Raw genomic sequence first — 24,339 nt, forward strand, 5'->3', positions numbered from 1 at the left:
CTCGAGGAATCCCCTCAACATGAAATCCCCTGAAAATAGGGCTATGCTCCAAGGACACATGTATCAGAGCAAGCCTGGATCCCTCAGAGAGCATCTGTTTGTTGAAGCCTCCGATTCTGAATCAGTGCGACTTTGAGCATTTCCATGGGATCCAAATGGCTGAGGATTAGGCTCCATTTAGAAGCAGTCTTGTCTGCTGATCCCTCCTGGTAATGGAAGAGAAACGCACTTTAACTGCACGGGTCTAGTTGTGGCCGGGAGATGATGCTGACAGCTGAGAAATGGCCCGGTGCGTCTCATCCATCATTTGTGCACTTGCAAGCTTGAGTCCTGGCATGGGGACCTGCCTCGTTTCCAGCCTTGGGGACCACAGAGCTTCTAGATCAAATTTAGTGAATGACGTGGCCTGGGCGTAAGTATTTAAAATGGAGAAGGAAAAGTAAAACACAGACTTGGTCCAAAATCTCTTATGCAATGTAGACAGAATGGCAGACAAAGCTGTAGTTCCATTTATCAACACAAGACATACTAGATAGAGATTGTTTTTTACATTGTTCTGTGGGGAAAGTGCATAGAATTAATTTCCAAATCAGTTTCCTATAAATGAGAAATTATTTAAAGTATAGGCATATATAAAAATCTCATATTCGGTACTATACATCATTACACTGCGTTGATTTCTTCTGTTGCTGCACTGCCTGTAACTGGCTAAACAGGAAAATACAAAGAACAATCGAATGTCTCTATCTCATCAAGACTTCGTAACACAAGGTAAACAAGTCTAGCAGTGTATTTAGCATTCTCTTAAACAAAAACACTTTTGGAGAACACTTACTGTGCTTTTTCAGTTTTTGCAGTGATTAAGGACTTCTCATTGTCTGCACATCATTGTCACTCATGTGAATGAACAGCGAGCTCACACGCTTGACCTCTTGACAAAGCCGCTTTGGATTTTAATAACTACATCTATCAGCTTTTTGCATTGGCTGAAGTCCTGATGCAGGTCTCCAACTCATCTTTATGCCATGTGAATGGCAGACATTTCTAAATGTTACTTATCTTGTATCACAAAATTATTGCAGAATGTTATGGAACTTCACCTCTCAGGATTAACAATCATCTGTAATTTGTAAAGTGATTTGTACTACAAAATTTTTATTGACTTTGAAGAAGCTAGAACTTGATTAAGAAGAGTGAGACCCTTAGGCTGAGACTAGAGGTGTTAAATACTCATCTACCCATTCTAATTTAAATTTCAGTACCATACACTTTACTGGATTCATTGAAAGGAAGGTAGTTATAGCCTGTTACACCAGCTCCAGGGAGTAGTGAACAGGCAGAGGTTACAACAGGATATATATGACCTATAGTCTTAAATTGCTACCATTAAAATAATAAAGCAACAAAAGTCTTAAAAAATATTTATAGCTCTCATGTATTTTCTTTCTCTGAACATCTGTGTGCATGCTTGAGGTCAGCAATGATTAAAAAAAACTAAAGTATCTTTCTAGCTGGAGGCTCATTGATTTCGCTGATTAAAATCCTAAAATACAACTTTTTTATACTAGCTTCTATGTTTCCCTTAAATTACTGATATTACACATATAAGGTCTGCTGTGATTTAACCCCAGCTGGCAACTAAGCCCCTCACAGCTGCCCACTCAGTGCCCCCGGTGGGACAGAGGGGTAAAAGTGAGAAAACTCGTGGGCTGACATAAAGACAGTTTAATAGCTAAAGCCAAAGTGGCACACGCAAGCAAAGCAAAACACAGAATTCGTTCAGTGCTTCCCATGGGCTGGCAGCTGTTTAGCCCTCTCCAGGAAAGCAGTGTTCCATCACACCTGTGGTTACTTGGGAAGGCAAACAACCGAAACACCAGTGTATTATCTACATTCTTCTCATTCTAAATCCAAAATACAGCACTATACTGGCTACTAAGATGAAAATTAACTCTGTCCCAGCTGAAACGAGGACAATGTCCTAAAACATCACACTGATCAGAATGTCCATCTGCTGCCAGCTTGGGAATGGACTCGAGCAGCTTTTGATGTGGTCTTGTACATCTTAAAAAGGGAAAACCAATCATGGGTGCTTAATTCCAGTAAACAAGTAATTCCTTTTTTCACACTTGCCACATGCTCAGGATAAAGCCTTCTAAGCACTCTGACCTTGTGTAGCTACCAAAGGCAACACTACTGAGCAACAGGGAAGTAGAAGTGTCTGTTCTAAAGAATTACAGACACAAAGCAGCTCTTTGAGACTACTCCACTTGCTTTTGGCAAGAGCCCTAACTGATGATTTCAACAAATAGCATAAAAGCATAATGTTTATCAAGACAATTAGTTAACTGGAGGAAATTATGCCACACACTATTCCTCCCTGCCACCATCTTATTATGAAGGCATCAGGAAACAGAATTAATGAATCTTTAAATGACCCTTCTCCCAAAGATTGTATTAACAGTGTGGTCACTGTTGCAAAAAATAACCTTCAAAGAGTCCTACCAAAGCTATTGACAGTCCTATAAAGTTTTATGAGCATCATGCTGTTGTGTGTTGAGAAAAGAGATATTCATCTTGCTAGAGATCATTAATGCAGAAGATCACAGTAGCAAATTTCACAGAATCCCAGAATGTCAGGGGTGGGAAGGGACCTAGAAAGCTCATCCAGTCCAATCCCCTCATGGAGCAGGAACACCCAGATGAGGTTACACAGGAAGGTGTCCAGGCGAGTTGGAATGTCTGCAGAGAAGGAGACTCCACAAGCTCCCTGGGCAGCCTGGGCCAGGCTCTGCCACCCTCACCAGGAAGAAGTTTCTTCTCAAATTTAAGTGGAACCTCTTGTGTTCCAGTTTGAACCCATTAACCTTGTCCTATCATTGGCTGTCACCGAGAAGAGCCTGGCTCCATCCTCCTGACACTCACCCTTTATATATCTGTAAACATGAATGAGGTCACCCCTCAGTGTCCTCTTGTCCAGCTCCAGAGCCCCAGCTCCCTCAGCCTTTCCTCACACGGGAGATGCTCCACTCCCTTCAGCATCTTTGTTGCCCTGCGCTGGACTCTCTCCAGCAGTTCCCTGTCCTGCTGGAACTGAGGGAGAGACTTTTCTGCAGAAAGACAAACTGACACCAATTCATTCACTTCAGGGGAAAGGGAAATGACACCACCAAACAGTTTCACATTTTAGCTGAGTAGAACTGTCCAAACAAAGATTTCTTTTTCCTCTTGGAGTGTCGACAGTTCCCACGCAATGGGAAGACCAAGAAGAAACGCAAGCCAGAACGGTGTGCTTTGTCTGTCTATTTAACCTGGGATCAAACACCCAGCTTTTGCTTGTCAGGAGGAGACCAACTCCACCCTGAGCCAAGTGGCAGCTTGTTCAGGACTTACACATTCCGCACCCCAAAGGACACGTCAGCAGGACACCTTAGAGCATGCTGCTGCACAAACTCTGGGAGAAACGGCTTTTACCTTCACACTCAGAAAGCAGCTCAAAGCTTGGTCTAATAGACTGGGGGGGTGTAGTCTAATCCCTGTGTTAATTGATAAAAGACAAGCAGGAAGAAAAGGAGAAAGAGAAATCAGAAAATATTTGGGTTAAGGAACAAGAAAGGTGTCAGAAATCATTCACACACAGCACTAACTTATGCAAAGGCCATGTATCCAAATTGTCTACTTTTCACGTGTATTGTAGCTCAGGCTATTGTTTAAGCAGGTTCTCTCAAGATGAGGTTCCTTTATCAATAAAGGTTTTAGACAAATGAGGCGGGAGAAAAAAAGCAAAAAAAAAAGCAAGCTTAAGAGTACAGACCCATGTTAATGCTCTTAACTTTATAAACTGTTCTATTACACATTTCTCACACTTTGCTTTTCTGAGTTTTACAGAATATAAACAGAACTAGATATATGTATATTCAAGTTAGATGTTACCAATAATTTAAAGTCATACTCCTATGAGATGAACATAAGTTTCAGAATATGCAATCTGTCCCAGTTGCTGTGATCTTTTAAAGGTATTAACCTATCAGATCAATGAAATTTTTGGAAGAGAAATGAGACGAAACTGTATATTAAGCTGAAAATATCATACTAATCTGTATTTTAGAAAATATATGCTGCAGTCAGTATATCCACTAATCTCCTATTATTCACACACAATTGGCAGTAAATCATCATAATGTGTGACCCAGTAACCTCATCTCCAGCACCACCAAATAATACTGAGACATCAACAAAGCCAGTAGATAAATTCAGCTCCTTGTATCACACATTGAAGTAACAGAGTTTGTGAGAATTTGATAATTTAAACTGGTACCCTTATACATGGCTTTCCCTGAGAAATGGAATCCTTCATACAAAACATGATGGCAAGAAATTATAAGGCTGTGACATGACTCTCAAAAGTAAAAAAATTTTGAGTATGGTTCATATAACAGCTGATCAGTAGTAAATCATCAAAGCTTCAAGGGAAAAATGTGTATTTATATTAGCTGAAAATGTCACCGCTTGAGCCTTAAATCCAGTGTGCAAAATAAGAGAACAGAGACCTACCTTAAGTATAAAGTATATTTCAAAGTTGAATTTCCTATCGCCTCCGTGGGCCAAAATCTTAATATTATTGCAACTACCGTCTTTAAAAAATTCGCTAGAATCCTTTTGACATGTAATCAAGCACACAGAGACAGCACATCTCTGAAGTGGGAAATTCAGTGCTTATATACTAGAAATACTTTATCTCATACACTCCAGAGTGCCCCTCACAGCAAGAAGCAGTTTGGGCAGCCCTGGTCCTGCACACATCTTTCACTCAGAGGAGCATTGCTCTACTAGTAAGACATTTGTGTATGATCTAATTTTGATGTCTACAACTTACTACTTGTGTCTTAAAGTTCAAGAGAGCTTCACCAAATCGAGCGCTGACTTCAAGAGGCTCGCCTGCAAAAATAAGCACCTTTTCTTCTCATGCATTCATTCATCACATAGAAGCTGCTTGGGCATTTGTACTCTTGGATAGCGTGTTCACACCATCACAACTGCATGTATCAGTGCTTCCCTGTGTTGACCGCACATCCACTGACATCTTTGAACAGGGTCTGTTGCTAACACCTCAGCTGGAGTATGGAAGCGGCAAGAGAGCCTGTTCAGCAGTTTCACTGTTTTCTTTGTTGGTATATGATGACTCAAACACTCCCAAGTGAAATGGCCAGCACGCTGTCTTCCCAAGAGTGCTTGACAGAGAACTCTGATCCCAGCCGTGCTTCCCAAGGCAGCCAAGAGGTTTGTCAGGTAAGGAGGAGTTTGTCTGGAATGGGTATCTGTCCAGCCATGTGCACACGGGAGTCTCTGGATGGTGTATCTGACATCAGGCCCGGTGCATAGCACAGTCCCTCCCTTCTGCAACAATGAAAATCAATTCCAGTATCTCTAAAAAGTCACTTACCTTACACAGTGCTGTACAGAGCTGTTCATCTGCCTTCAGATGCTTGCTACTTTGACCCTGCTCCTCACAATGAACTCACAGGCTGAAAACCTGCTGATACTTTTTACTGCTTTGTCTTTGTTCTTCCCACTACAGAGCTCTCTCAGACCTGGAGACCAATTTGTACAGTCAAGTTCCACCCTAATGGATCAAGCTTCAAGTTAAATCAAAGAGGGAGAAGCTTTTTCTCCCATCAGGAAATGCAAAGTGGAAAAAGAAAGAAAAAAAAAAAAGAACGCTACCAGTTCTACACCTTGGCCAAGACTTATACTGACATTTTTGAAACTTCTACAGGGAAATACAACTTTATTGGGCATGACCAAAAGAGACATCCCTGGAGTTGCTACATCTGGATTTCTCACCTTGGGTCTTCAGTGGTTGCTGATGTCCAGGCCTGAGTCAAAATCCCCTGGTTTCCCAATGTGACAAAACGGAGGTGCCCCTGCGCTTTGGAATTACATGTTATTTGCTCAGAATCTGCAAGCCCCAGTTTGCCTCGTCTGACACAGGCGATGATCACTCCACACATATCCATGCTGCCTATAGCTTATTAAGTTCCATTGTGTACAACCTGAATTGTCACTTAACCAGCTTGAAGAGCCTAAGTCATGTCCACTCTGTACATGGCAGCCGTTGTAGGATTCCAATTATGCATTCTATTATTCTGAGATGCAATCTGCTTCATTCTCGACCCTCTCAAATAGCCCCTGACATTGTTTACATTTTTGATAAGACAATCAACATTGAACAGACATTTCTGTCAAACCATCTAAAACAATCACAAGCTCTTTCACTTCATTCTAACATTGTTCTTATAGAGCTTTCTCTAGCCTGCTTAACTGTTGTTAAAAATGTATGTCTCTACTGCTATTTCCACTATACTTCTGTATAAGAGGATTTATGTTAACACTTTTCTGGTTTTGTTCCCAGAAACAACTTAGGCAACAGTTTGGACTATCAGTGATGGCATCCATTAATGTTGCAAACTCTATGCAAACAACTTTGAATTGTAAGGATCAATATGACAAACTTATTGCCATGGGAAAATGGTTTTGACTATTTTTTTCCCCAAAAGAAAAAGCCCTTTGGTTATCTTCACAAATCTTTCTTCCACATTTTTTCACCTTCTCAAAACACTGCCTGATCTGCAGCTTGAGAGTTAAAACAAGTTACAATCAAATAACTGCAGTCTTTTCCTCATTTTTATTTCATTAACTGCTACATTTTATATTTCTGCACGAAGCTTTTACAGCTCTGTTTCACTTTTTAGGCCCATTGGTGTCTGAAACAATACAGGTTAGTTGTGCATCAACTATGTATATTTTATCTTTTTAACTAACTGTAGTCAGTGTTACTTTCATCATATATTCTGCTTTTATGTCCCCTCTCCCCCTCCCTTTTCAATTCCATTGGTCTCTGTCTTACCTCCGGGTGTTCAAATCTCACGTGACAGACCACATGAAGATGAGTCTTTTTAAGAAAAGATCCTCAGGTATTTAAAAACAGACTGGGATTTTTTATTTTCCTTCTTCTGCTAAACCTTGTGGGATTACACATTGAAAGCTTTGTTATGCCTTTCTCTGCAGTCACGAGGCTTGCTGACTTGCTTATATTTTTTTAATTAAAGTCGGAGTTCACATATAATTGTATTAAACTAGCAGCCACTAAAGAAAAGAAAAAAGCATTTAAGGACCAAGGCAATGCTCTTATCAATCCCATTTTCACGGTTGCATTTTTTAGGGTGGTTTTTGTCTGGCTTTTTTATCTTCCTTATTCCTGACTTGCTTCAGTCTATGTTCATACACCTGTCACAGAGGTACCCCGAGGTTAGTTTAAGGGACAAGAGGGTAAACCGGTGAGAAATAGGGTTTTAGCACTCCAAAGTTACTTGAATACAGGTTCGGATATCAGTTGAGGAAATTATTATTAGGGGGCAGCAACTAATACAACAGGTGGTCCACAGTGTGCACACATGTGGTTTCACCCAAAACAATGCCGGAGCCGTCCCTGAGTCCGGGAAGAGTCCACACTTGCCTGAACACGGTGTGGGATTATTTTAAAGGGAGTACGGAAAGTGTACACTCACGATTCTACGAGGGTAAATTTATAATACACTCACAATCCTGCGAGGAGAAATACACGTGCAAATGTGCACAGAAAGTAGATGCACTCGCAATTCTGCGAGGGTTAATTTTACTCACACCCGTGGCGGCAAGGCAAGCGGGGTCTCCGTCCCGGGGAGGGGGGCGCCGTGGCTCCTGGCGGCAGTGGCTACGCTCGTGCTCCAAGAGACCCGTGACAATGGGCAGAGTCTCGACGAGAGTCCCGTTTTTTATTGGCTGATCAGATCTGACTGTGGGCATTCCAGAAGCTTCTCTGCACCCCCACACTGGCTGTGGGTGCCCCTGAAGCTTCCAAACATCCCCCAGACTGGCCACAGGTGCTCCTAATGGCCCTGGCCAGGGGGCTCTGGGGCCAAACAGAAGAAGCTGTCAGCCTCAAACAGCAGAGAGAGGGAGATGTGCCCACTCCTTCCATGATGGAGGAGGGAGGGGGAGAGAGGGGGGTTTGCATCCTGCCACAACACCAGTACCACATACTTGCTCTTCTACTCTCTGCCATCATGTGTTCAATATAATACAGCATACCACCACTTTTATCTGAATGATTCTTCCTTTTTCTTTATCTTGGGAAGTCTCTTCTCCTCCCTGTCTGTAAATCTAATTGTCACCATGTTTAACACGATGAGAGTCAAGATTTACTGAGTCCTGAACTGCAGCCTGTTCTTAACCACAAATGTGGACTATTGCTGAACAGTGTTTTTTTTTCCCCATGATCTTCTTTCTAATCTCTATCTCATCTTTCAATGAGTTATTTGCTTACACCAAAAGATAATACCTAGTTTGATTAAAGACAGGTGTTTTTCCTACACAGAGAAAGTAGATAATATATTTTGAAAAAAAGTTCAAGATTTCATAAGTCATACCAGTGAACGTTCCCACACAGGGACTGATTGTAGTTAGTACTCGGCTCAATTAAGCTCCCCACAAGCACTCAACTCAGTTCTCTACAGATACAATTTGCATCCCACCATATTTTGTGAAAAACAGACCATGGATTGGGGACACTGTGTATGTAAAGGACTGAAAAGTGTTAGGGGAAATAACTGTAATAAGCCCAGTAGACTAAAAAAAAAAGTATCAAGTAGTATGTTAGCAATCAAAATTAATATTTAAATATGAAATATTTAGGTTCAAAAAGAAGCAGAAAATTCAAAACAAAATAAGTTATTACTGCAGCAAGATTGTTTTGTTTTGTTTTGTTTTCCCTATTATACTCTCTTCACCCTTTTGTTAAAGAGTGAAAAAGTGATACGTTTATGCTGGAGTTTTGACTTACCGTTGTGTCTGTGATACAAGGCAATTAAATAAACGTCAACTGAAAACATGACAAATGTAAAAATCACACAGTGCTATCACAGTCTTCTGAAGCTTAACCTTATAGATGAAGCAAACTGCTCAAATGGAAAAAATTGAACTTAATGAAAACAACGCATGACTGCTACGACTGCTCAAGCAACTTACTTCTACTGAATGTATTGGCAATCAGCCGTCTTAAAACACTAATTTTAATTACATAACATTAATTTATAAATAAGTGGGTTTAGGATTATGTCTAATACCCCTCTTGCTCGCCATACAGCACACAGTAATTAGAGCCCTTGTGAAATCATGCTTCTAAAAACATCGCTTTGCTTGGCACAATTAGTTGATTGCATCTGAAACTAAAATAAATGCTTGTTCACAAAAGCCTGATCACTGGAATCACGTGGGAGTTTTACAAACTCAGTCCCTGTTAAAATTACAAATAGCAGGCTACATCTTACTTCTTAGCTGTGGATGTACCATGGAGAAATGTGGAGAGAGGGTTGGCTCACCTCCTGCAGACACCGGATGCCAGCCGTTTCACGCAGACACACATCAGACCATCAATAAGACGAAATTAAATCAAATGCAGACAGTTTATGTCAGGGCACACAACGTCACCCAATTGTCAAGGATGAGGTGCCTTTCTCCAGCTCTGATACCACAGATGTAAAAATGAGTAAAGCCCAAGCTGAGGTGACACAGGAAAATTTCACATTGCATCACAGGCATTGAAAAAGTTGCTTTTCTTGTTTGTGTTTTATAAAAGCCAGAACTAAATTCATTTTTAAGTCCTTCTCCGAGAGTTTATACTGTCAGGACCAGTTCAGACTCTCTACTGCACGACAACTGTCATACTTCCTTAAGTAGCAGTTTCACCCAACAGCTCAGCTACCCGAGTGGTCAGGTTTCAGATATCTTTTCCCTAGATTTGTCAGCCAATTTGTCTGCGTATGATATCAATATATGTCCGCGGAACTCACGACATTTTATTCACAAAATTCTGGCTTTCAAGCACAAATCTCATACATCTATTTCCTCATAAGAAAAATCATTTATTTTCCTGCACCCCTACAGTAAGCAGGTAATAACTGAGTACACTGGGCTAGCCCAGCTCGCAGCAGGCTCCCACGTATTGATCATAACAGAGCATGGACAAAGCACCGGGAATCTTTTGTCTGTCACCTCAGAAATGCACAATGGGATGCAGCTGAGGGAACGTTTTGAATGTAACCACCTCTGTACTGACCAAGAAATGTTCTTGAATAGCATGAGGGATAGGTCCAAGGTGCCAACTCCTCACTGTCACTACAATGGCAATGCTGCTAATAAAGCATATTTTAGGCAACTAATAGAAGAGTATTGTGGAGCAATGGCCTTGCTGTGGTTCCATGAAACCTTCAGGCTTGTAGGATCAAGATTACAATTTAAAAATGAGTAAGGAACTAATCACAGGAATTAATATTTTGCAATACCTATACATTATCAGAACTGATGTTGGGTGTCATCAGAGATCAAATTCTATAAATGTCATAGTCTCTAACAAAGCAGGAAAAGAGAAATTTTGAAAATATATTTGTCATACTGAGATATTATAAAAGTGTTGAAAATATTCTTATACTAAATGCCAATCTCTATCCATTGTAAAATAAATCCTCAAAAGTTCACTGATTGCCCCATTTCTTTAATAAAAAACAAATTCAAAAGCTCTCTAAATTGCATAACATACAAACTCTGCATCCAATTTGAAGACAACTAGAGACAGAGTTATTGATACTTTCATGCCATGTCCTTGTACTCTTGAAGGAATCAGAAACACTTATTACAGGCATTACATTCAGGAGTTTTTAAAACAGGTTTGATTATGCAAGCAAAATTAAGACAATAATCTAAAAGGTGGGTGTCCCCTACTTTAAAGGAATGTGAAAAAACATCTTAGGATTTTGATATTACTCTCATTTCTGGAACTGTTTATTTTGGGTTTAGGATAACACTAGGTATTTTCAGTTCTGAAAATCAAACTCCTCATTGCCACAGAAACACTGCCATAAATACACACAGTTTCTACAATCGACCATCCCACACCGATTTTCAACAAGAATGGGCTACTAACACAGAGAAGCTTCAGATTGTTCATAACGATCCACCACTTCTGGGGGAAAAGGAAAACTCTCCTCCTCCCTGGCTCGAATACTTTGCTTTGGAGCCATAAGCAGCTACAAACCCACTCCCTGAACACAAAATAAGAGGGTGAAGATGGTGCTGTTGCAGAAACGCTATTCTGGCACAGCAGCCAGGGGCCCTTGCTGGCCCACACACCCGTGGCAGCAAGAGCTGCGAACTGCAAGGATAACACAGCTTCATTCCTCAACAAACAACCACAGTGCAGGATGCAAAACATTCTCCATTTGCAACCCTCAAAGCATAAATGCACTCATAATCATCGAAGAACATCTCTGCTGCGTAAGCCTGTGTTTTCAAAGAGCTGGTATAATGATGCAAATACCACAGAACACTTATTTCAGTTTGCCACAGTATGCTTTGCAAAAACATGGAGAAAAATGATGCTGTTTCATTAGCCAAATGAATTCATTAATATAAGTAATGAATGCAACTTTATCGAAGATCAAAGAGGTTAGGTCTTAAATGGCAATTAAATTCTTCGTGTATATCCTCCTGTACTTCACAAATGTGAGAAGCTAGAAAAGAGCAAATACACACCAATGGTATTCAAGCAGAAGTCCTATTTTATCAGCCAAAACCAACTCAACTAGAAAGCTTACCTTCAAAGTAAGAGCCACTCTACCCAAGAAGCCAATTTGAGGCCTGTCCCTGGTTACTTCCACAAGCAAGAAACTCGATGACAGACAAACCCCTCTGACACCAGCCTGCTTGCAGTCCATGAAGACACAGAAAAGCTGCTCCACAGAATAAAAAGCAAATAAAACAATGCGTCAGCTTCCTTACAATTTCCAAGGCTGTTTCCTCTACAAGGTACTTGAGAACTCTCAAGGAGTTCTGCCAGCCTCACCATCTCTCTGATGTATTTTCCCTCATCTCATGTTTCTGATTATCCTCTGAAATCTGCAACCTAGCAATATCCCAGACCCCACTGGCTATCAACCATCAGAGGAAAGCTGTGGTATTAATACAGCAGTTGCTACTCTCAAACTACTATTCCTCAGCCAGCTCACTGCTGAACAAATTCTATTCTCTCCATTCAGCATTAATACAGGGCACACTTCATGCCAGCTGGCATTAAACTCTGTCCTGACATCAAAATGCTCTCACTTAGCACTATTAGTACCTTCCAGCTTAAAATAATTATACTCTACTAGTTAAAGGAACACGCAGTTTGAGGATGGCAGCCCTGAAACATTTTGTTTTCAGTTGAATACATTCAAATGACTACTAAGTTAATGAAAAAAATCCCACCCCCAGCTAGGCAATGCAAGCCAAACCAAGTCAAACAGAACAGACAAAACCACTGCCTACCCCATGCTTTCTTTTCTTATCCCTAGTAAGGGTTTGGTGACCACAGGTTCAGCACACAAAATATCTACCACTGAGAGTCTATGAGACCCAACCACTACTGGTTCCTGGTTTGAGACCAGCATCTCGTTTTCAACTCTGCCACACAAACGTAGTAGAAAACTAAGAGCTCTGATCACAGTGTCAAAATGTGTCAAACATTAACTTTCACATCAGGCAAATGATCTCTTAAACAACCCATCATGTTCAGAAGAAATTTCAGAAGAAATTAGGATGAACTATGTTCAGAATATTCAAATTAATTTACTAATGCAAAAGCTGAAATCAATTTTCAACCTCATCATTTTAGTTTTGGTATCAAAATGGACAGAAGATGTGGAACAGTTTTGTACATTTATTTACCTACATGTTAAACACATCATCTTAATGGCAGTCTCTTTTGAACTGGCTAATTATGATGCAGCAATTTGAGCAGAAGTTTTATGGCACAGAAGGCAGCAGGGACCTGCATAGCTTTCCTGTGACGACAAATGCTTCATCGGACTGGCATGGAATGCAAATGCAAGTGAAAAAAGACAGAAGAAAATTCCACTGCTCCTAAAATGTAGTTCCCCTTCAGTGTATTCCTACAGTCCAGCATCTACCAATGTTAATAATCAGATGGGCTTTGCCAAGGATCAGCTATTGCTCTTAAAAGCAACCAAAAGTCTTCGTGCACCAATGTAGAACAAAGCTGTAATGGATTTTAGTTGCACCAAGAGACTTCTATAGACGTCAGAGTAAGGTGTTTACACTGGGTGATAGGCAGCCCGTTTTTTGTTTTGTTGTGGTCTGGGGTGTGGGTTGTTTGTTTAGTTTTTTTTGTTCATCCTTGTGCTATGTTCCTTTACAACGGCTGAGGCGAGCTCCCCAGCACAGTTCATTACAGCAGGAGGAGCTGGGACCTGCTGCACAGGCGGAACTACAGAGTGCAGAGGGCGGCAGGTGGGGACAGGCCCTGCAGGCAAAGCAGCAAAACAACCTTGGGATCAGCGAGGACTCAAAAGGGTTTGCTGTATCTCAGCAAGTCACTGCGCTGGCTGAAACCAAGGACCCATTATGAAGGTCAAGGGCAGTATGATGTAAGATGCTCAGAACCCCCCCGCCCCCCATATTTCTTTTCTATTACTTGGAATTTTCTCTATCTAAAAACTAAGAATTCAAGTTTTTATTCTATCAAAACCTGGCATTATTTAGTACTTAAAAGCATTTCAGTCACCTCTGAGAAAGTCACTTTAACGCAAAGGCCTTGGCAGATCCATGCCAAGCTCTGGCTGAGTTTGGGGTGTCAGCACACAGCACCCAGTCTCTCCAGTGCCTTACGTGCATAGGCAACCAGAGTATCTATGCTCGTTTTCTTCAGTGTCAAGAAAAGCTGGAGCATCACATGGCACACAATATACATGAACATTAATAATTCTGCTGTTCCTCTTGTAACATGCAGGCTAGCAGCACACCATGATTTTAACACGTGCCAAACTATATGATTTCCACAGGCAATATCTTGGCTCAAAGCATGGGTCTGTGGGTATAACAGACAATCATCTCCCACATTTGACAGACCCTCTCATGCCTTATTTCCATGTCAATTTGTGTGCTGAAGGTGCCTCCTCCTCCTTCTAACCTGACCCTGGGCTGGACCAGCAGTTCAGCCTGCAGATTAGCCAAAGATTCCCTCCGAAGCTGGGATTCCACAGAAACCTCTCTTGTGCTGCTGATACGCAGGCACTGCTAGAAAACGGCACTTCACATCACTCAGATAACCATAGGGACATCAGACATTTTAATTACATCATCTTCATCCAGACTTGCCACTGCTACTACACACACACAAGGGTTAAATGATTTTTGATTCTAGCCCAAAATAAGATCAAGCTTGTAACTTATAATATTAGAGGGGGGAAAAAGGGCCATTCTAAATGATTCTTAACAATGACTCATTGCAGTTTGAGAAACTGAGTAACATAAATTAGTACTAAGTTTCTGAGCAACTATGCATCTTGTCAAGAGCAACCATCATATAATTACTTAAGCAAATGAGAAATATGCCCAGATTCTAAGCATTTGTATGTAACTTGGTATCAGTTGCACTTTAGAAACAAATAATTCATTTACAGGCTAATTTGAGCACCACAGTCTGCCAAATTGAGCCTGAAGTTTGAAAAACCCAAGTTCTGCAGGAAACAGCTAGTCCTCTAATTTCCTGCATGACTGGAGACACAAAATTAAGACAAAATGCCATTTTATTAAGGCTCAGAAAACATGCTTTTAAAATTAAAGTGGCTTTTAATTCTTTAGCTTCCACAGCTTTTAGAAAGAAACACTTGTTTAAAACATCTCAGTGACGAGGTTTAATTGCCTGAAGGCAATCTGTGATAATGGTGTCTACTCTGGAATGGATTTTTTGCTCTCAGTGCCTTTAGCTTGGAAATATCCAATATCTCCTTCTACAATTTATTAGTAGTAGTAGCTATAGGGACAAGAAATTATCAGTCCAACTTAGTTGTCATCTTATTTAAACTTAAGACTTTTTGCGTGCGATAGAGAGTTTGGTCTTGTCCTTAATGAAACAATCGTTAGAAACTTCAGGGTACAAAACTATTCTTCCTCTAATTATGTGTTTAATGCATTGCTAAACTCCTTAACAAAATGGAGTCACTATTCTGTGGCTGACACATTATCATTTGTGTGGAAAATCAGTGCGTATTCTAGTGACTAAAATGGAAAACTACCAGGCTGAAAACTCCTGATTTAAATAGGTACTGTTATAACAATAATACCAGATAATGTACATGAGACAGTACTAAAAAGGTTTCCTAGGGTTTTTGAAAAACAAAACAAGAAAAACTCCATTATGTTCCATGTTTCCTCAACATAACACATTTCCATAAATATGTATCTTTTAGAATAACCAGTGATCTTGAAGTGATATTTGAAAACATTTAAAGAAAACCCCTCTAGCTTTGTGAGCCATGCAGGCAAATAAAAACATGCTTCTTACTGTAAAAACAGTAGAGCTATACAGCAACAAGCCTACAGAATGGTGTTGGCATTTCACATATAAGAAACATTTTGTGAAAATGTTTTTACTCAGAGTGGATTAAAGCAACACCTTTAAATACGTATAATACTTTATCACATTTCAGTGCTACATTCATACAGACTTGTTTCATTTATTTATTACAAACTGAAAACAATCATTCAACTCTTGGCTATAACTATGACTGATTACAGTAAAATTGCCTGTTACTTCCTTTTGCTACAGTAAACTCTGCCTCGTTACTTTCTTTTGCTTTCTCTACATTTGGTTTGTGTTGTTTTTTTTTTAATGCCACTTCACTATCTTAATATTATTTTAATTATACTATGTATCTGTACCAAAAGTACAGTTCTATCAAAATCAAGAGAGATCTGAAAGCACCAACAAAGTACATATCAAGGCAATTCTTCTTCCTACCTAATTACACTCTGGGACATAAACAGCAGGAATTTCCATGCTTCTTTCTATTGGAATAGGAAAACTAAGTATCAAAACCTTTTTTACTTATTTATTTTTCTGACTACTGTTTCATTCAACGAATAACAGAACAAGACCACCACTTGGTGCATTATTTCCAAACATCTTCCCTGGGCAGCAACCAAACATTAAAATAATTCACCATCACTCTCAAAGTGTCTCAGGATTTGTGCTTGTCTGGCTGTTTATAGCTCCGTTAAGCCCTTCTCCTTAGACTTCTGTTGTCTCCGGCTAAAATCATCAACACACAACTACCCTAGTCTCTTAACACCATAAAGCATAAGTAAAAACCCAGATGCTGGCCAGCTGGACAAAGACCTGTGTTGACTCAATGGTTCCCTTTTTTTTAGTGTATATACATTTGTTTCAATGTGTTTTACAATTAAGTAATTTCCTTGAACATTCATTACATCAATTTTAAAGTGCAATGTCCATCAGATACAACAGTGCTTCATCTGACCCACCCTCCTACACATTTAGGACATTTTATTGTTTGTCATACTTCCAACAATTGATTTTCAACAGCTCTTACTTCTTTCCCTCTAAATATGATATATGACTCCACAACAGGCCATGTTTACCTTGTTAGTCCCCAACTTTGAACAGAAATACAAGCTCATACCTTTCGGTTCATATTTATGACAACAGCAGATCAATGTTTGATTCGCCATCTTCCTTGAGTACCTCTTATATCATCATCTCTTAAATTTATTTTCATTACAGAACACCTGCCAAATCTGTTACCCAAATTATTCTGTGTCCATGTTGCACCCCCAAACATGTGAAACCACCTCTTGTGCAATCAAAGCGCAAATCTTCTTTAAGAAATACCACATAAAATAAGATTGATTTTCATCTCGGAAATGTCAAACTTCTGCCTATAATGCTCAGCTGCATTTTTCTGAAACAGCAAAGTTCAAAAAGAGCCACAGACCTGACAGATCTCCGACACATCATGATAGATATGACAGGTCTACTACACTACTGCCAGAAATGTTCTCCAACAGAATGAGGTAATCAATGAAGAATAATAAATCTATCTCAGATTGTAGAACTATTTTTTGTACATGCATAAGAGAAGAAACAACACATTTTTAATAACTCTGGAGACTCCTATGTTTATAAACTATTACACTTTAATATTATCCAACATGATTTATACAGTTTAATCTTCATTTGTTTTATCTGTTCAATACTTTTCCATCTAAACTCCTAACGTGCATTTTTGGATTATTTAGCTATAAGAGAAAAAAGATAGAATTTAAAACATATTTTTCTGTTAAAGGAACAAGTTTTTCTCACCTTCTTTTCTGGTCCCTGTGTCAGCCAGGAGAACAACAGCTGCTCCAAATGTATCCCTTGAATTATGTCCCCATCATCCTGAAAGACATTAATACTGCATCAAAATTTTACCTTGAGTGCACAGTGTGAATACATATCATTCACCTTTGTTGAAAATTCTCGCATTTCAGATAAATTACAGCAAGTTTGGAAAAGTTAATTTGACATTCATAAATCAAAGTTTGCTACAGAAAGAATACGTTTGATTTATAACTAATGACACTGAATGTATTCTACCACCTATCCTTCAAATAACAGCCTTGACTTCAGCAACAGAGGGAATACACTCCAAAACACGTATTTTCTGAAACATGCCAGGCCAGGCTGGACAGGGCTCTGAGCAACCTGAGTTGGGTGAAGATGTCCCTGCTCATTGTGACAGGGTTGGACTGGGTAAGCTTGGAAGGTCCTTCCAACACACACTATTCTGTGATTCTATTATTTGACCACAACACTAACAAAACAAGCACATCTGTCAGCCCAAAGACAATGATTTAAAATACACTTTTTAAATGGTAACGAGTATATTAAACATTCTCACTAAGTAGCCTCAATAAATCTAAAAACTGTTGTATGAATAGATTGATCGCTACTTGTACTTGTGTGTGATTTCAAAAATACATCCACTCATCACTGCCGTAATTCTATATTTTACACATTCAAAGCTCATATACGGTATTTAATGTTGTAGTAACCAAGATGGTTTGAATTAAGCAAAGCACACACACAGAACAAGCAGATATGTAACTAAAGCTCATGAAATTTTGAAACTGTGAACTTAATGGTATGAGGATTTCCAGGACTAAATCACTTCTATTTATTAACACACAACCACAACCATTTGGGTTTTCTTAGAGTGCCGTTCCAAACAAAAATCAGCGGTATGACAGGGTAGGAACATTACAGCACTCCTATAGTCTTGTTTCTGAAATGCAATGGCTGCATTTGTAAAGAGGCTGAGTAGCACCTGGCTAAGGAAGAAGGAGGGTTTGTTTGGCTTTTACATAAACATTAAAAAAACAAGTATATAAACAAGATACTCAGACACACACCTGCAGCAAGCCAGAAGCGCTGGCATGAACTTCGATAACATAAGGCTCCTACATTTAATTTCATATTATATTCTTCGAGGGTACTTCTCCAGCTGCCAAGGGTTAAACAAATGGAGTGTGAAGGGGTCACTCAAACAGATTTTTGTCTTTATCGACCCAAGCTTGTTACCACACAGCGTGCTCCCACCGACTCCTTAGCACCCCCACACACCTCGCGTTATGAGGGGTGACCTGGGGCCGGCCAAAACGCCAGCTTCAGGGGCTCCTCACGCACTGGCTTCCTCCCACCTCAGTCTCCGAGGCCCTCGATCTCTCTCCCAGCAGAGGCAGGAAAACCTGCCCCACAAAGCCCTTTTCTTCCTTTTCTTCCTTTTCTCCCCACTGCCACCATGCCATCCCCTTCCCCACGCTCCCCTCAAAGCCGGGCCTGCCCTCACATAGGGGCAACGTGGGGGCGCCATGCACTGCGATTGGCCTGCCTCTCCCTGGGGTGCTTCCTGATTGGCTGCCGGCAGGGCCCTCCATCCAATCCCGCGCCCAGCAGGTCCAGAAGCTGCTGGAACATTGTGACCTCCCCTCAGATACCCCCTGTTGCCGCAGAAACTGACTCGTGGGGCGGCTCCACATCTGCATCCACATCATAGGGTAAAACTATGAACCGGCTGATGAACCTGACAGAACAGAAACTCACATTTTTGCCTGAAAAGGATTTTGGAATGCAGATGAATTAGTCCAGTGTAAGATGAGGAAGGACCTGTTGGTGAGTAATGTAGGGGAAAGGGACCTGGGGGTCCTGGGGACAGCAGGGTGACCATGAGCCAGCACTGGGCCCTTGTGGCCAGGAAGCCAATGGTACCTGGGGTGGGTTAGAAGGGAATGGTCAGTAGGTCAGAGAGGTTCTCCTGCCCCTCTGCTCTGCCCTGGGGAGACCACACCTGGAATATTGTGTCCAGTTGTGACCCCTCAGTTCCAGCAGGACAGGGAACTGCTGGAGAGAGTCCAGCGCAGCCACCAAGATGCTGGAGGGAGTGGAGCATCTCCCGTGTGAGGAAAGGCTGAGGGAGCTGGGGCTCTGGAGCTGGACAAGAGGAGACTGAGGGGTGACCTCATTCATGGGGATCAATCTGGAAAGAGTGAGTGTCAGGAGGATGGAGCCAGGCTCTTCTGGGTGACAACCAGTGATAGGACAAGGGTAATGGTTGCAAACGGGAAGACAAGAGGTTCCACTTAAATATGAGAAGAAACTCTTCAGTGACGGTGTGTGGCAGAATGCAACCCCCCCTCTCTCCCCCTCCCTCCCTCACTATGGAAGGAGTAGGCACATCTCCCTCTCTCTGCTGTTTGAGGCTGACAGCTTCTTTTGTTTGGCCCCAGAGCACCCTGGCCAGGGCCGTTAGGAGAAGGGAGTGCTGAAGCGCCAGGGAGCCGCTAGGCACCTGCGGCCAGTGTGGGGGATGTTTGGAGGCTTCAGGGGCACCCACAGCCAGTGTGGGGGTGCAGAGAAGCTTCTAGAATGCCTACAGTCAGATCTGATCAGCCAATATAATAACGGGATTCTCGTCGAGACTCCGCCCATTGTCACGGGTCTCTCGGAGCACGAGCAAGATGCTGCCGCCGAAAGTCCCCGTCCCCGGAATGGAGACTCCGCTTGCCTTGCTGCCACGGGTGTGAGTAAAACTTCTCACAGGCTTGTGAGTATATTTATACTTTCCGTGCACATTTGCACGTGTAGCTTTCCGTGCTCAATATTAGCACGTGTAAAATTAATCCTCACAGAATCGCGGGTGCATTTTCCTCCCGTGCTTCCACATAAGCACGTGTAGTATTCCGTGCACATTTGCACGTGTAAGTAAATTAACCCTCACAGGATTGCGAGTGTAGTATACACTTACCCTCGCGGAATGGTGAGTGTACACTTTCCGTATTCACTACGAGTACGTGTATCTCTTTAAAAATAATCCCGCACCGTGTTCAGGCAAGTGTGTATTTGTCTCGGACTCAGGGCCGGCTCCGGCATTGTTTTGATTGAAGCCACGTGTATGCACTCTGTGGACTGCCTATTGTATTAGTTGCTGTCCCTTAATAATTTTCCTCAACTGATATCCGTTAGTGATAGCATTAGCGTTAGCGACACCCTGCAAATGTGAACCAGCAGCAGCTCTGCCCCTGCGCACAGGAGACAGTGCCACCAGGAAAGGTTCCATATTCCATATCTCTGACCCCACTTTGTCCTAATACTTTAATAAACAGGTGGCTTGGTGCCTCCTGAATAGTTTAGATACAAGCAAAGGGAAGTATGAAACGTCAAATGCAGAAATTGAGAACAAAAAGCAGATTTCATAATGATGCATGTGCATGAATGCAAGGAAGTTTCTACATAAAAGGTTATCTTGTGAATCTGCATGCAGCCTGGTTATCCCTGACACCTGGCTAGACATGGCTTCATTGTCACAGCTCCTGGAAAAGGCAGGAAAGTAACATCTTTTCAGAGTCCACAAGGAAACTCACTCAAGTACATAAAGATTATTATAAACTTTGAAAAATTATAAACCATTCCCATGATCATCACTCTGATCTGTCCATCTCAGGTATTTCTAGCAAGCACACTTTGGGTTTTGTTAGGTTGCTGGTTGATTGTTTGCTGGGGTTTTTGTTTGTTTTGTTAAGTGAAGGCAACAATACAGTTATCACAGGAAAGCAGAAGTGGTTGGAGCTCTGCATCACTGATTTGTAGTTGTTTCTGACCATTAGTAAAAGAATTTCATACTGAGGGCAGACCGAGGAGACAAAGGGTAATACAGACATCACTATTTCTCTTCAAGCTTGATAATATTTTTGTACTCTATTTTCTCTAATATCAGTCAAATGCTCAGAAAATGGTTATCCGTGTAAGTAACATTTATTTAAAAAACAAAAAAACAAAAAAACAATAACACTAAAACATGGTGGTGGTTTGTTTGGTTTGGTTTTGCTTGTTCGATTTTGCTTTCCTCGCAGTTTAAATAACATTTTGAATGTACTTTTATTTTTAACAATAGTATTTTACATTAGCATAATGAAATTGCTTACTATGCTTGAAGCTGTTCTTTGATTTTTCATAACTGGCATAAAAATTCACCTAATCATCTCTGATTTTAATGCCATCATATTTAATTTCTGATACAAGTCAAAAAGAAATGTTAAATAGATAAGAAATCTAGAATTGGTACAACTCTTGCAGCCTTGTGCCATTTTTTTCCTAATTTGCCACCAATAACAGCGGTAAAACCAGGCTTTCCAAACTTAAGAGGTGCTCATCCCTATTAGTAAATTCACTATTCTGCTCCTCTCATGTAACAAAAATATAAATATTAACCATAGAAGTCAGTTGCAGCATAATTTCTTTCGTTCTGGATTTAATCTTCTTATTCTTTGTCTTGCAATCAAAACCACCAATCATCTAGCCAGAAACAATGAAGAGCTGTGTATCCATTGGACCCCAATGGTAGTGGGTTACTATATATGTCATTCAGTCTTAACAAATATATCAAAGTACATCTTTTGACTGTTTGCTTTACAGAAGAAATCGTTCTTCAGTGGAGTGATAGTTTTGCACATTTTCCTCATATTTTTAGAATTCTGAATTGCTACCTTTGTTTCTTCAAAACAGCTTCATGTATATGGTATAATTTCTCATCACTGTGTGCATTATACTGGGCGGTATTCTACTGAGCACAACACTATGAACTGCTGGCAGGGGTGGAATACAAAAGCCAAAATGAACATCAGTGCACTGATGGCAACAAGCTCCACTTGGCGCATATTGTTAATAAGAAAAATAAAAGAGCAGAGCAAATTGTAATTATAACTCCTGGAGAACTTCAAGGTGTCTCATGTAGGTGCCTGGGTACATGCTCAGAGATGTAAGAAGCTCATTCTGTCTTGCTCATACATACAAACAGTTCCCAGGTTGAAACAGAGTGATGTAAAGCTGCCCTACTGCCTTCTTAGGGGAGTGCGTTAAAAGGCTGGAGGAAACTGCCCTTAAGAAATGTGAAGGAAAAAAGGTTTAACTGATACAGGGACATGTGCCTGGAATCTACCATCATCCTAAGACATGGATATAGGGGGCTAATGTGCAAATTGGGGCAAAATGTAGAGTCAATTGTGCAGAATTAGATTTGGAAAAATACACTGTGGAAGAAGCTCTATGAAAACGCTCTCTAAAACAAAATGATTCATTTTGAATTGCCATTCCAATTCTAAAACCCATAAAGGTTCACCAGATCTAGCTTTCAGAAATAACATACTTAACTACAATATCTTGATGAGCCAAGATGTCTTTGAAATCTTTCATTTATTAGTAGCACAACTTAGTTTTTCCAACTTGTTCACCATTCACATACACTCTTAACAGTGGAAAGAAGAAGGAGTGCTATCTGCAGAAGAAAAGGAGGAGGGCAGCTTCAGTCGAGGCATGGGCCCACAGAGTTCAAACATAGAAAGCTGAAGAGCAAAGGGAAACTGGCGTAAAAGGTAAGCATATTTTCTCCATGCAGTTCTCAATGTGACAGTAGGATACTGAAACGGCAACAGTAACTACACATTAAGGACTTTTCATTGTAATTTAGGAGGCACAAGACTCCTATTCCTGTCAGTCACGTCCCATTCACGTCTGCCGCCACCCTGATCTCTAACTCTGGACCAGAGACCCTTAACCACTAAGGAGTGGATTTTTTCCATGTAAAGAATGAATCTGACATCTGAAGAGAATTCAGTCCCTAAGTGCACTGCTATTTCCTGCAGGCATCACCACCTAAATCTAAGTTACCATAGCTAGTTGCATAGCTGATCCCTATCTTCTGGCTTCCTTGGTCTTCCCAGGTTATTCCTCAGTTCACCCTTTCAGCTCCACAAGACAAGAAACAGGAGTTTCCTACTCTTCGGTAGGTCTCAAATCACAGAGCTTGTGTTTCAGCCCTGCTCGTGTACAGATCAGCTGCTTCAGACACTCCGAACAGTTCCCTGGGTAAAACTAGATTCTATGTTTGGACAACTAAGAAACATTGATCTCTTGTGCATTCTTAATGTTTTCCAGAAAAATGCAAATTTTTAACCCTTACTGCATAACAGAAATATGAGTTACTATCTTCCATCCATCTGATGATCTACTGAACTTATTTGTGTACATAAGCTGTAGCAATTTAGTTACAGAAACAAAGTAACAGAAATCAAGCTTACTCTTCAGTGTCTGATTTCACACAGTAACGTAGACACCACCATTCATGTAAATTCCAGCTGAGTAATTATTCTTTGATTTCTTTTCTTTAAACATCAGAGTAAATTTCAAAATGTGCTTATAGCAGGAGGAGAGAGGTTTTGGCCCACACCAGCTGCTAGTTGTCTTCCAATAATGAGTGAAAACCTTGAGTTTGTACAACAGAGTGCAGCCCTCCTCTCTAACATCCAGAAATAAATGCAGTTTTGTGTTGCCCAGAGGTGATCATCATAAGAAGAGAATGAGATATTAGTAACAGTTGTATCACTCTCTTTGAAATGCTGTATTCTCAGTCACTTTGATTATACTATAATTTAAAAGTTAAACAACTGAACAACAACAAAGAAACCCAAACCAAACAAAGCAACCCATAACCTGAAAAGAATCTAAAGCAATTGCTAGTGCTTTTTTGGGGAGCAATAATGACAGGCTTTCTTCTTTGAATCACAGCATCGTAGAACATCCCATGTTGCATGGGACCCATGAGGATCATTGAGTCCCACTCCTGACCCCACACAGGACAATCTAAAAGTTAAACCAGTACCTTGACCTAGCTTCTCTCACTAATATTTGCCTGTTATGGGTGTAAGTGCTGCAAAGATGCAGCTCTTAAAAACATGACATAAAAACTCCAGCAGAATTGACATTCTGACTTTCAACTCTAATTTGTTTGCAACAGACATAGCTGTGTTTTGATAATTTAAAATAAAAAAACCAAAAACCTCTACATTGCT

The sequence above is a fragment of the Nesoenas mayeri genome (assembly GCF_963082525.1).
Source record: "Nesoenas mayeri genome assembly, chromosome: 7".
Classification (NCBI taxonomy): Eukaryota; Metazoa; Chordata; class Aves; order Columbiformes; family Columbidae; genus Nesoenas; species Nesoenas mayeri.